General features: G+C 32.3%; 1 protein-coding gene across 1 annotated transcript in view; it reads right to left on the bottom strand.

Annotated features, from left to right (window-relative positions):
- Positions 1 to 13385, bottom strand: part of TRHDE (thyrotropin releasing hormone degrading enzyme) — a 335250-nt gene that overhangs the window by 16902 nt on the left and 304963 nt on the right. The window lies entirely within an intron of this gene.

Raw genomic sequence — 13385 nt, 5'->3', positions numbered from 1 at the left:
TTATTTATAAAGACAATGAGAAAAATTTCTCAAATCACTAATCTCTCTAAGAGCACCTCTATCTTTCAGGGGCACTACACATGCTATTGATATAGAGTGTGGCCTACCATTTAATTAATTTTAATTAATTTGCAGTTAATTAATTCATTTAAAAGATCATTTGCCTAATCCAACTAGAAATTAAAAGACAGCTCTGGTTGAGGCTTCATCACCAACACTGAAAATCTTGTTCTGCCTTCTAAATACTAATATTCTTCTTCTAGGGCAGACAATCTGTGACTATAAAATATTAAACTGAAAAATAACCTACATTTACAAAAGTTGACCCTGTTCATAGTGTCCTCTTCCCCCACATCTCATTTTATCCCCATTCCTTAGTCGTTTGGCTGATGCTAACAAAGCCACCTTGAGTAAAACTTAAAGCTGTTTAGTAGGAATGTGTGACTTTTTGCACCTGTCAGTTTCCTCATCTGGAAATAGAGATAATAATTCCTTACAGAGTTGTTACAATGATTAAATGAGATAATGTTTATCCAGTACTTAATATGGACTCAAGGGATCATTATGGACTTTATCTAAATGCTGTGTATAGCCAAGTGCAAGGGACACAGAGAATTGTCTCGATGTGGGGTAATGACATTGATCTTCCTCATTATTTTTATTATCATTATTAAGATAAAGGGGCAACAATATTTCTGTCTTTTCCAAATGAGTACTAGACTAAAAACAAAATAGGAAAAAGTTTTTAAACAACCTCACTGAAAGTGAATAAGTAATTATAAAAGTCATGACTGACAACACATCTCAAGTTTAAGGCATTACAATAAAAAAAAGCAATTTTATAATCCCATCTACCTTTCCTGGTACACTTGTCAATAAAATATGCCCCTGGAATCAATAGAAAAACCTTAGCAACCAGAAGAAATATTGTCCCTTTATATCTCTATAAAGCCCCTAGCAAAGGGAGAACAGAATCCCATGTGAAGTGTGCAGTTAGTGACTAGTGGAAAAAACTTTAGAAAGAGAAGCTGTCAGCCAGGCACAGATATACAGCAGCCAGAGCTACTCTATTTCTTGGGAGTCCTCTTACCAGTGCTTGCTCATTCCCATCAAAACTTAAGCATATCAAAACGGAATGCTAAAACCTCTCAGTGAAGGAGAAGGCAGTTCAAAATCAATCTGCATGGCCCTTTGGAGCCCCCAAAAAATAGAGCTGGAGAAACCTGGTGGAGAATAGACCAACTATATTTAAAATTATTATGTCGTGAAATGATATTCAATACCTCTTTATATTTTTATTTTGCATATTTACAAAATGCAAATATGCAAAATATGCTGCTTTTTCTTTTTGAAAGGAAAAAGAATTGCTGGGAAAGGGAAAGTCGTTTTAACTCTTAACATCCCCAATGTATCAAAGATTATATTTTAAGATAACTGCTCTCCTTTAAAATGGCTTTTATAATTAAAATAAATGTACTTTAAATGGGATGTTTGCTTTATATAAGCTGAAATAATACATATGAAATTGTATTTTAAATTTCTAAGCCCCACATATAAAGTAGCTATCATTTCTAATTGGGTAGGAAGAGAGAGGAATAATGAGGGTTAAGTATCTGGGCTATGAGTCCACTTTATAAAATATGATTGCTAAAGCACAAAAAAATAGAAAACTAAATGACCCAAACATTGAAAAAAAAAAAAGACCAAAAAAGGTGACATCAAAAAAAAAAAGGTAGAAAAGACAGGAAGAATACAAGTGAGAAATGTAGAGGCCAAAAATTTCCGAGTGATTATGATAATGACAGGCATGACAAAGACCTACAAAAAGGTAAAGGAAAAAAAGCAAACAATTAGAGGAGAAATTGTGATTTGACTTGTCTAAAATTTTTCTTTGGCCTAGATTTTAAACACACCACTGAAAAGCCTAGAACACTATTATTTAACATTTCACAACTCAGAAACTTTATGACATCCAGAATCAATTATACCCATAAGAGCTCAAAAAAAACTGCTTTATAAAAAAGTAAAAAATTAAGATATTTATGATGACTCATTCCTAAACAATAAGCAGCGGGCTGCTAGTATAAATCAGTCTAAGAGAATAACAAAATTTAAAACTTAAGAGGTATACAGTTGTAGTTGAAGTTGTGAAATCGCTGATAAATTGACCTATTTATAAATGCCTGTGTTAAAGATGGGATGAATTGTTTCCTGATCATTGCTTGCCAATTATCCATGACTTCTAAATGAATATGCTCTAACCTGATCCATGAATATTTAAGCTTTTCATCACTCAGTTCTGGTCAAAGCACTATAAATCTAAGTGCCTGCTGTGATATGAAGTCTAATACACATATATATACATATACATATGTATGTGTATATGTGTCTGAATCACAATGATTAGGAATTAATACTTTAACTTAATTATTAAGATGAAAGAAAATAATGGAAATGATACACTAGTTGCAATAGCAAATCCATAAGCACTTTTATTCAAATCATAATCCAGGCCTGAGTGTTCATGAAAACACCACTGGATGACATTGTGCTCCACTTCGACAAATAACTCTTATTGCCCAGGATAATTTGTAGCAACAGTCATTGTCCTTTGTATTCTTCATACAAAGGTTGAAAATTACGTAGATTTATTGTATCCATCAAAATACTACATTTTTAGAAATGTTAGAGCCTATGCAAATGTGGTTTGCCTTCATTTCTAATGCACCATCAAGGTTACTGACGTTAACAAAGCTAACTCTCCATCCTGGGAAGAATCAACTATGGGAATTTAGTTCATTTTTTAGGTTTAACCACTGAGCTTTCAGGAGTAATGTAATTTTCACTTGAAAGGTCCCCAACTAAAAATGGATTTTATTTTGGCCAAACTAAAATTTACCCTTTACTTGTATGTGTGTATGTATGTCTGTGCTCTAACAAACATGCAATTCTGCAGGTTTTCATAGTTTTGACAGGTTCACTACACAAGAATATGCTGTACTTTTCAAAAATAGAGAAGTATTATTCACATCAAATCCTAGATATTTCTATGGCTTAACTGAAACATGCTCTGACTCTCCCAATGATAGTCTCTCTCTCTCCCTCTCTCTCTCTATATATATACACACATATATATGTGTGTGTGTGTGTGTGTGTGTGTGTGTGTGTACATATGTGTATGCATGTATATACATATATGTATGCATATATGTATGCATATATGTATACATATATGCATACATATATGTATATATATGTTTTAAGGAATAGGGATAGATATAATTAAATTTAATAAAAATAGTTTTCAAGAATTTAGTTCTGTTATATAAGACAACAGGAAATTATTAAAAGAAAAAACAATCTGAGTTCTGGAGAAAACGGGAATAGCAAGAGTAGATGAAAAAGTTACAAAACAAGCTAAAAGGCATATTTTGCATTGGAGATGATATAACTGAGAAAAACAAATACTATTATTGCAAGAAATTATGTCAGTTTTTTCTCACTTTCAGATATCATATATATATGCATACGTATCACAAAACAATATATGATGCTTGTGGGACATTTTTCATCAACGTTATCACAATATTAGGTAAGTAATATTACAATATATTAGAAAGATTAATGAGTTATTTTCACTTTTATTTTGAGATAGAATAATTTACATGTATAGAATCAGTAGTCCTAAATCTTAATCGCAAGGAGAAAAAATAAACAAAAAGGAAATGTTGATGTTGTTGAATGAATCAGTGCTAATAGCAATGCTTTCGTTATTTTGAGAAAATGTGGAGAAATTTCATCTTTATAGTTGTTAGTAGTAGTTGCAATAAACCTTATGCTCAAACTAAACCTATTGGCATAATCTACTCTCTGTGAGTGAGTAAATGCATTTTGGAAGCTGCAAATATTTTTGTCGGTGCTTCAACTCTAGCTTAGTAAATAATAATGATTACTATTATAAGTTTAATCAGCATTGCTCTCTGCATTACCCATGTAAATCTATATTCACTTAGCACTTGTACTGTGATAAACAGTTCGGCAGTTAAAACAGAGCTATTCTGCAGCTATTCAATAGGCATATCTTTTGATAGATGATCCAAAAGTTCAGTCCCTGAAATTGTTATAATATTAGGCAAACAATAATACCATGATAGGAAAATTACTATTGGCAGAAATAAAGAAAAAGCCAATTATACTGAAAACAAAAAAAGTTAAATTTAATCAAGTCCCCTTCAAAGGCATACTTCTGTAAAAATTAAAATACCTTACAAAATACTATTGACTATTTACCTCTATGCACGGCTAGTAATATAATTTAAAAAAAAAAAAGTAAAACATCAAGAAAAAGCCAAAAGTGTTGGGAAAAGGAAAATAAGTGTATCATTATTTCTGCATTTTAAATTAGAATATAAAATCATTAATGCATTTAGATTACAAACTAAATGTGACTATAAGCAAATGAATAGAAAATATGCACTTACTGGAGTTACATAGCTCTTGAGGCAATTAAAATCCCTGCTACAACAAAAAGTAAATTGAAAATACAACCAGATTAAGACATTTAGTCAAATATTTATCCTATAGTGGACTGAACTGAGCTAGCATGTATTGAATTCTCCAAAGGATGAGGAAAAGTGGAACTTTTCGATGTGATTTCAGAGAGGTTTAAGAAAAAAAGAGATAGTAATATAAGTTTATTCTATATTCAGGTGTAGCCACTACCTAAATAATCTTAATATATGACCTCTACTTATACAAGTATTAAGTCAGATAGTGATTATTGGTTATAAAGAAGATTTCCAGTTTGACAAAAGAATTCACAATAGGATTAATTCAGACAGCTTACTACATTTCATGTTATTTTTCTTCTACATAGCTTTTCCAAAACACTTCTGCTTGGTACCATTCTCTAATCTTAGAGATTCCCCTTAAGCTTTGATGAAGGAGCATAATCAGTTAACTGGGATTTTCACTCTTCTCAGCAAAGAAAAACAAAACTGATTAACTGGAAAAAAAATTCACAAAACTTCCAGAGAATGTTCTTGGGTCAGTACAGATTCTGCCCAATCAGCTAAACTTTCTGAAAGTACCAAGACTTTAATCTTGAGAAATTATGTGGAGGAAGAAGGCCATTTTTATACCTTGTTCCTTCCACTTAACGTCTCCTTTCCTTCTTTGCCTGGTGAACATGAATCTTTCCTGTAGACGGCAGGTCAGTTGTCACTGCAGGAATGTCAACCTCACTGACAGGTCAAATTATCCTTTTCATATAAGTCTCCCCTCTGGTTCTCAATACAGTTAAAATCTTACAGTATTCATATGACATCTGATTAGACTTGATCTACCCCACTGGACTATAGCTTCGAAAAGGCAGAAACTGTCCTTTTGCTCTCTATTGGATCCCCATGGATGTAGCAGAGACTCAAGGTATATTTGGTACCTGAATCAAATACTGTTAAGAGTCTAAATGAATCCTCCTTAACTAAATCAAATAGACTTGTTGCTATGCAAAAAAAAAAAAAGAGAGAGAGAGAGAGCAACAATACTTTATTTTAGAAATAGAGCTAAATGATGAAATCCAAGTTGACTGCTAACCACATGTAGACTAGGGAAATTGGCCCTGCAGCACGGCACACATCACCATGAGGGACGCAGCATGTTACACAGTTTTTTTTTAGCTTTAAAGAACTAGCAGGATAAATTGATAGTAAGATGTCAATGATGATGACATCTTTGATGGTAATTGTGAATTATTCCAGAAGCTCTTATACCACTTTCTGCTTTAAAGATTCTCACGAGCAATTTCTAAGTCTCGGTGCAGGCGACAATTCATAATGAGGTGACTGGCCATAACTACTGAAGTATAAAATTCCTAAGACAGAAAGGTGGCGAAAAGAGGGTAATTATACCTTAAGGATTTTTTCCAAGCATCTGATAAAAATAAACAAAAATATGTGCCCTCAAGTTTTGTATTGGGAGAAATTAGCTGAAAGTATGTTTTAAATCTGTATTACTAACATTCAAGTAGGTAATTCACTATATTATTTTCCCCTTACCTCAACGGATCTGTTATAAGAACATTTATGATGGAATTCACACACTGGGTGAATAAAGTTCTCTATTAACAATGCACTGACTGCGCAGGTGTGAAATAAGGAACTAGGCAAACAAATTACAGTGTAGAATGCTGTATTACCTCACGTGCAAGTAAAAATGTAGCTACTAAAACTATAGATTAATCAGCGTTAAGCTACTTAACATAATCCACTGAGAATATCAATATCTTCATAGCATCCTTCTTTAATTCTTCAAAATTGATAATTAAATAATTTCTAATATTCTGATTTTTAAAAAAGCAATTTTTATGCCAGGTATCGGTAGGAGGTAAAGGATACATGACTTGTAAAGGAAAGATTGACTAACATAGTAAAATAATGCTTAGAGTAAATGTTTAAACACAATTGAGAAAATCTTGAGAACCATTTGGAAACTAAGATATAAACTATCTGTTTTATAAGGCAAAATAGAATGCAAGTGGTTATATTTTTTAATGGGAAATCAGTTAAAGTAAAATTAAGAAGTGTGTAAGTTTCCCGGTACATATATAAAAATAAATTCCAGATGAATTCTTAGAGTCTATACCATTTTTACACATCTATAGCCTACAGATATATCTATGTCTTTAAATACAGATAAATTCTTTGTATTTATAGTGCAGAGGATTAATAATAAATGATAAAATATATGAAAATTGGTAGAGGAAATAAACAGCTTTTGGAATACACTGTAAATGTTAAGCTTCAAGGGCCACAACTCACGTCTGGATTATATCCAGCTATTCAGTATTGTGATTTCTCAGTTCTTAGCCTTGAACCCTCTCATGTTCTATTCTATCCCCAGACAATCTCATCTACCTCTTATTCTCTCCATTCCTAGTGCAATGGTCTTCAAAATAAGGTATTTGTTCCTCTGGGTGTAAGGAAAAACTTTTCAAGGAGTACCAAAGGATATGGGTAGTGTTGTGGCAATCAAGTTCCACATTCTAAACTTTCATATAGATATTGCTCTTTTCATAAAAATCCTTCTCCTGTTTTCTCTCACTTTCCAGGAGAAGACATATTTCTCATTCACTCATCTTGTATCTTCCAAGGGTGCATAGCATGGCAGTACCAAATAGAAAATTCTAAATATTGATGTGGATATCTAAAAAATGAGATTTCAATTTCTTTAAATTCATTGGTCTCATAAAATTTGAAGAAGAACCTAATTGTTAGGTTATAATTAAAAGTATTTGGTGATAAATTACTGTGTGTTTTTTGGCTTAAAACTTGGAAAGATTTTAAAGAGTTGTGTTACATTGCTATAACAAAATACCTTCTATTACCACCAATTTATTTTTAATGAATAAGATTTCTCAGCACTTTAACATAAAAATATGAACAAAATTGATGGTGAAACTTTTTTCCTTCTAGCAGGGAGCAATATATATCTGTGAATATATAAGCTAGTTAGAAAAAAAGGCCAATCTCAATTTTTACTTTTATATTTAACAATTTTTATTTTCACACTTGAAAATTACTCGTCAATGTTTGCAATGCATGTGTGTTGATCAATTCTGCACAATTAACAATTGTAATAAAACCAAATTAGAAAAAAATTTAACATAGGATTTTATGACATGAAAAAATTACATTTGTGTGTGTCTGTAATTGGTGTGTGTGTATGTGTTACAGAAAAGTATGATATGGTGAACCAAAAAATATTTTCAAGCAAAAATATATTATATTAAAATACAATTTGGGGAAAGAGAAAAGAAAAATATAAAATTGTGACTATTAAATACGAACATAATCATATTTTTAAATAACTAACGGTTTGTATAAAATAGCTTTACTGTTTTGATTTCATTGGATACATTTAGAGGTCTTGAAAGAATTTTACTTAAAAATATCTATTTACTACATACTAGAAGTCAAAGCTTTGCAATTATTTAAACTATTATGGAGACTTTTAGAATTAATTAGACTTTAAAATGTTATTTTAGGCAATTCACATGCATACAAGTTTGAGCCCTATCGGACTATTATAGTGAATTTCATTGATGCTTTTCTTTCTTTTACCTTTTATATCTCATCATTAACTCATCATTCTTCCTTCCTCATTCATGCTCAAATGTATCCACTTCATTCCTATCACCAGCTCTCAAGGCTAGAAGTCTTCTCTGATCTCTTGATCTCATCCAATTCTCATATGACAATCTCAGAAAACCACAGATGTCTTGGTTGCACTTCTCTGAGTTTCATTTTTAGTTTTGTACGATTATTAACACCTTCTGTTTCCCTTGTACGTTTCTCTCTGACCTTGCATCTTTAGGATGTGTAAGGGCATGAACCACATATTCTCAATGCCAAGCAAGTAACAGGGTTTGGCACTGAATGAAAGGAATGCTGCTGTCCAAGTGTCTAGCACAGTGCCTGACGCATCATAGCTGCTCAATATACATTTATTGAATACACGAATGAATGAACATATACCCTTAACTGTACAATCAAAAAGAGAACCAAAAGTGGACAAATTGTGAGGAAATTATATGATTTATGTTCATGTACAGTGAGTGTGAAATTTTGGACTCAGAGTTGATATAAGCACTGGATATTTGGGGGCAATGGCCTCGCTTTAGAAATAAGATAGAGACTCGGAGAAATTAACTGACTTGATTTAGACACAGCTGTCTAATGACAAACCTGGGGCAAAGCTAATTCCTGACCCCAGCTCACTGGAGGTTTGGACAGCCCTGTCTTTTCCATTACTCCATATAAACTCCCTGCCGTGTTCACTTGTCTGGAAAGTGCCTATGCTGGTAACTGAGCACTAAAACGTCATGTCTGGCTGTTATAACTTTAGCTTATTATTTACACTATTTATTTATAGTAGGTCAATTTATTATAAGAAGAATACAAAACATGGTGCAAAGAACAGAGCAAATAAGACCACGATAACTTGGAAACATGGACAATAAATTAGGATCTAAGTTTCAGGGGAAGAAAACATGAGGTTTCTAGACCAAACATGTACAGACTGTGATAGAGTCCTTTGTACCTCCACCTTTATGTTCTCACATAAGAAAAGCAAATATTAATGGAGAGAGAGCAGGCAAAAAGGAGAGGAACTTAACTGAAGCTCTTTACACTGAGATAAAATGACCTATGGCTAATGGAGATACATGTGCCATAAATAGCAGCTGATTAAAGGGAGGGAAGAGAAAATAATATTTACCTGGAGGTCAAGAAAGGCAGTATTCTTAAGCAGAGGGAAAAGGGCAAATGTCTCCCCATCTTAATTGAGACTCTCTATGGTAATATTTTGTTTTATATTTTATGTCACAGGTTACATCCTTATCCTCAAAACTTACAGAATAAGTCTAATGTTGAAGGCATTCTATACATGTTCTTTACTGTTCTATACTGTTCCTAGTTTCCCCACTTAAAATTTATACCACCCATTACACAGGGGTGGTCAGAACAATTAGAAGACAACTACAAAGATGATTAATGTTTATCATTACCTATAAGGGCCAGATATTATACAATCATTCTTTTACGTAACTCTTATGACGCGTGGTTGGTAATATTATCACTATTTTTCACATGATGGAATCAAGTGATTTTTCTAAGACCATTTAGTGCAAGATCTGTAATTTGATCACTGGTGTCTCTGACTCTGAAGACAATAACTTTTCCCCACAGCAGTGGTTCCCTAAGTATGTTCACCAGATCATCAATACCAGCATCATCTAGGGAGTTGCTATAAACACAAGTTCTCAGGTCCCATTCTAATCAGAACTCTGGGGGTAAGGCCTAGCAAACTTTTTAATAAGTCACCCCAGTGATGCTTATGCATGATAAGATTTGAGAATCACAGGCTTATGCTATGTAGCACAATCTACATAAAACTATTACTTATACTCACTGCAGAGAGTACTTGAGATTTCTTGAGTATCTTTCTTAAAAAATTTTTTTAATCATTTTTGAACATATATTACTAATATGTGGTAATTTGACATGCCACCACAGAATCACCTGCAGTAGGATTAGAAAGCAGGGAGACTGAGAATAAAAGTCTAATCTAACACCTATCATATAAGCTTGGCAAGTTACATAATGTTTAAGAATTTTGGATTTATCTTCTGTAAAATTGAAAATAAAAATGATGAGATCATGTACAAAAAGCACTTTAGTTCAAAGTCTGAAATGTAATAAATACTCAATAAACTATATTTAGTTTTCATTATGATTATCATTTTTAAAGACAATATTAATAACATTATAATTAACTGTATTAGCGAAGCTTATGTATTATGTATGCTGCAAAGCTCCAGAGAATCTCCTCTACTTATAATTTTTACTATAAAATGGCTTTAATTTTTCTAGTTTCAAAGTGAATTTCTAATTCATTTCAACTCAGTAAACATTTTTGATTTCCCACAATACACAAGGTACTCTGTTGTTTCGGGATATTTTTTAAGTGCAGTGAAGATACTAGTTATTAATTTATATGTTAGGAAATGGATATCACTATCTATTGAATAAATTTTTTAGTTAAATACTTTAAATCTTTACTTGGTTTCAGGTTCTAGCTTTAAATTGTATACTTTAACATTATTTGAAAAATAATACATTGTCACAAAATTAAAAGACTGTTATTGTGGACAAACATTTAATTTCAGATTAATTTTTTTTTATTAAAAGAAAACCTCATATTAGCATATTGTGATCTCTGTATAGTTAACTGTACAGTCTCAACAGTGTTTTAATACAGAGATTTTCAAATAATAATTCACCTGCAGTAATGATACATTCCTTATATTTTACTCAGTGAAACTTAGGCCAATTATTCCCTGTTTATTTGTACCAACCAGTGAAAGAAACCAGTATCTGTCCCTTGTATTATGCTTTTTATATATACAAAAAGGCTAGCATCTTGTGTATGTCTTTTTTTTAAGAGTGAAATTTTCAAGTCTCATAACCTCCTCTTGTAGCTCGTGGTTTTCAAGATCTTTTCATCATTTGTATTGTTCTTTACCGAATGCTTAGGGATTTGTCTCTTTTCTGAAATGTGGTGTCTGCTGAACTTAGTCTCCAAATCACAGCCTAACAAGACCTGAATGTAGCCCAATATGTTTTTATGCATGACATCACCATTACAATTCAACACACTGCAACATTTGAATATTTTAACAGGGATCGGAATGTTGACTCATTCAATTTATCATCCACTATAATTCTTGAATTTTACTCTGCTGCAACCATCACTAGCTTTTCATTGCATTTTTTGCTCTGCATCAACTTTCACATCCATTCCATTTTTCTAAACCCAGTGTCACTGATTTAACCTATCTCCCTAGTGTATCAAGATTAGGCTACATAGTACCATAGCACCCCAATAATTTACAATCCCTGCTATTTCCATGACTCTTTGGCCTTTGGATTTATTGGTATAAATATATCACATCTCCAAAAATATTTTATAAATATACTACTACATTACCTTTGGAGGTTTTTTTAGATGATTTTTAAGTTTCCAGTTAAGTTAAAATTCAAGCAAACAAAGCTGTCTGGTCTGTTGCTTCAGGCACATTTAAAAAGAAACCTCGCCCTCCTCTTTATTGAGTCAATTTAAGAAAGTTAAACTCAAAACCAACTACAGGATTGCATTATTATTTTATTATTAAGCTGTCATCCAAAAAATATTGATGAAATCTCTGATCTTCACACCTAGGTAGCCCATTGAGCATCATGTATCCTCACTGCAGGAGGTCACTTGTATATGCTGGGTATGTCATATGCTTAGTTAAACAAACCTTAGTAAACACAGAGTTAGTTTCACTTAGCATGTTTACTTGCCCAGTTACAAAACAAAGCAAAGCAGGTGAATATGAAAATGATGAAGAAAATAATAAAAGAACCTGAAAGTATCAGCCCCAAATTTCAGTATTTTACCACTAATGAATGGCAGAATTATCAAAACCAAAATGAGGTGGCACCTTATAAATGAACATTCATTTATAAGGGAATTATGGAAGTGATATGTTGTTCAAATTTACAAGTCAAAAAATTACTACACTCATTAAACTAAACATCAATCCGTATAACTTCCTTCTGCCTGGAATCCCCATCAACCTACTTTGCATATTCATACATATCTACTCCTTCCTTCATTCAGGCCTTGTCCATCTAACAGAGTCCTACTCATCCTTCATGAGGCAGAATGTGATTCCTCCAAGGCAGTAATTCCTCCCTTCTTTGTGTTCACAACTGTCCTAAGCTTAATTCTTCCTTCAAAGTACAACTATTTGTTTATAGTGCTGTATCTTCTATCAATTTTGAGCTCTGCCTCTTTTTGTTTTCTAGCTACCAACTGGCATTGAGAATCACTCAATAAAATTTTGTTAAATAAGTGAATTATTTTAATCATAGCATTTTTCCAATAGCTAAATTTTAAAATGTAGGAAGTAATATCGGGCTTGAAGACTCTCTAGAGAAATTATGGTGATGACATAGTGTAAGTCCAATACTAGTAAATGGTAAGAATACACAATAACATGGGTAAATTCATTAAAGGGTTAAAACAAACTATCATCTCTAAAAAAAAAAGCATGAATCTGTAGCAAAAAAGGACAAAGAAATAAATAAAAAACAAGGGAGAGAAGTAGAGACAACAATCTTTAAGTGATATATTTCACCTTTTTTTCCCCATATGTGTATAGATTATGTATCTTAATAAAAGTTTGCACGTATTGATTTTGGGGAAATGCTTATGTTTTCACAGCTTAAATATATGTATGTGATAGAGTTAAAGGAGGTAGTAAAAAATAGGAAAAAAGTTTTTATAACATTTTAAGTTTAGGTTTTCAGAAGATTTAGCAAAAAAAGATTATCATTAGCAAAAGTTTAAATAATGAAGATTCTTTAGTTCTAGAGAAGACTGATGACATTTAATCACTGCTTCAAGTATATGATTGATAAATTGAGAGATGGTATGATAAAATAATTCCTTCTTGGCTCAGTGTTAAGACCAGAAATAATTAACTTAACTTAAAGGGCAAATGAGGAAATGCTGGAGATGAGAGATTGTGACAAATTACTAAGTAATACAGTGAAAGATTTCCCTCACAGATTTTTTTAAGAAGAATGGCTACCTTTTGATTTGGAGTCTATGCGACATTTAAACCTAAATAATTCTCAACAAGACCACTACCAATTTGTTCCATGGTAAGTTACACTCTCTGTGGTTCTCTATGTTCATTTAGAACAAATCTCTTTCTCTGTAACCCATGGGGTAATCCCAGCCACTCATATCAGGGACAGGTCCATTGCGGCACATAA

Source organism: Pteropus medius, unplaced genomic scaffold (assembly GCF_902729225.1).
Source record: "Pteropus medius unplaced genomic scaffold, Ma_sr-lr_union100, whole genome shotgun sequence".
NCBI lineage: Eukaryota > Metazoa > Chordata > Mammalia > Chiroptera > Pteropodidae > Pteropus > Pteropus medius.
Note: the sequence above shows the minus strand (reverse complement) of the source record. Positions and strands in the feature narration are given on the sequence as shown.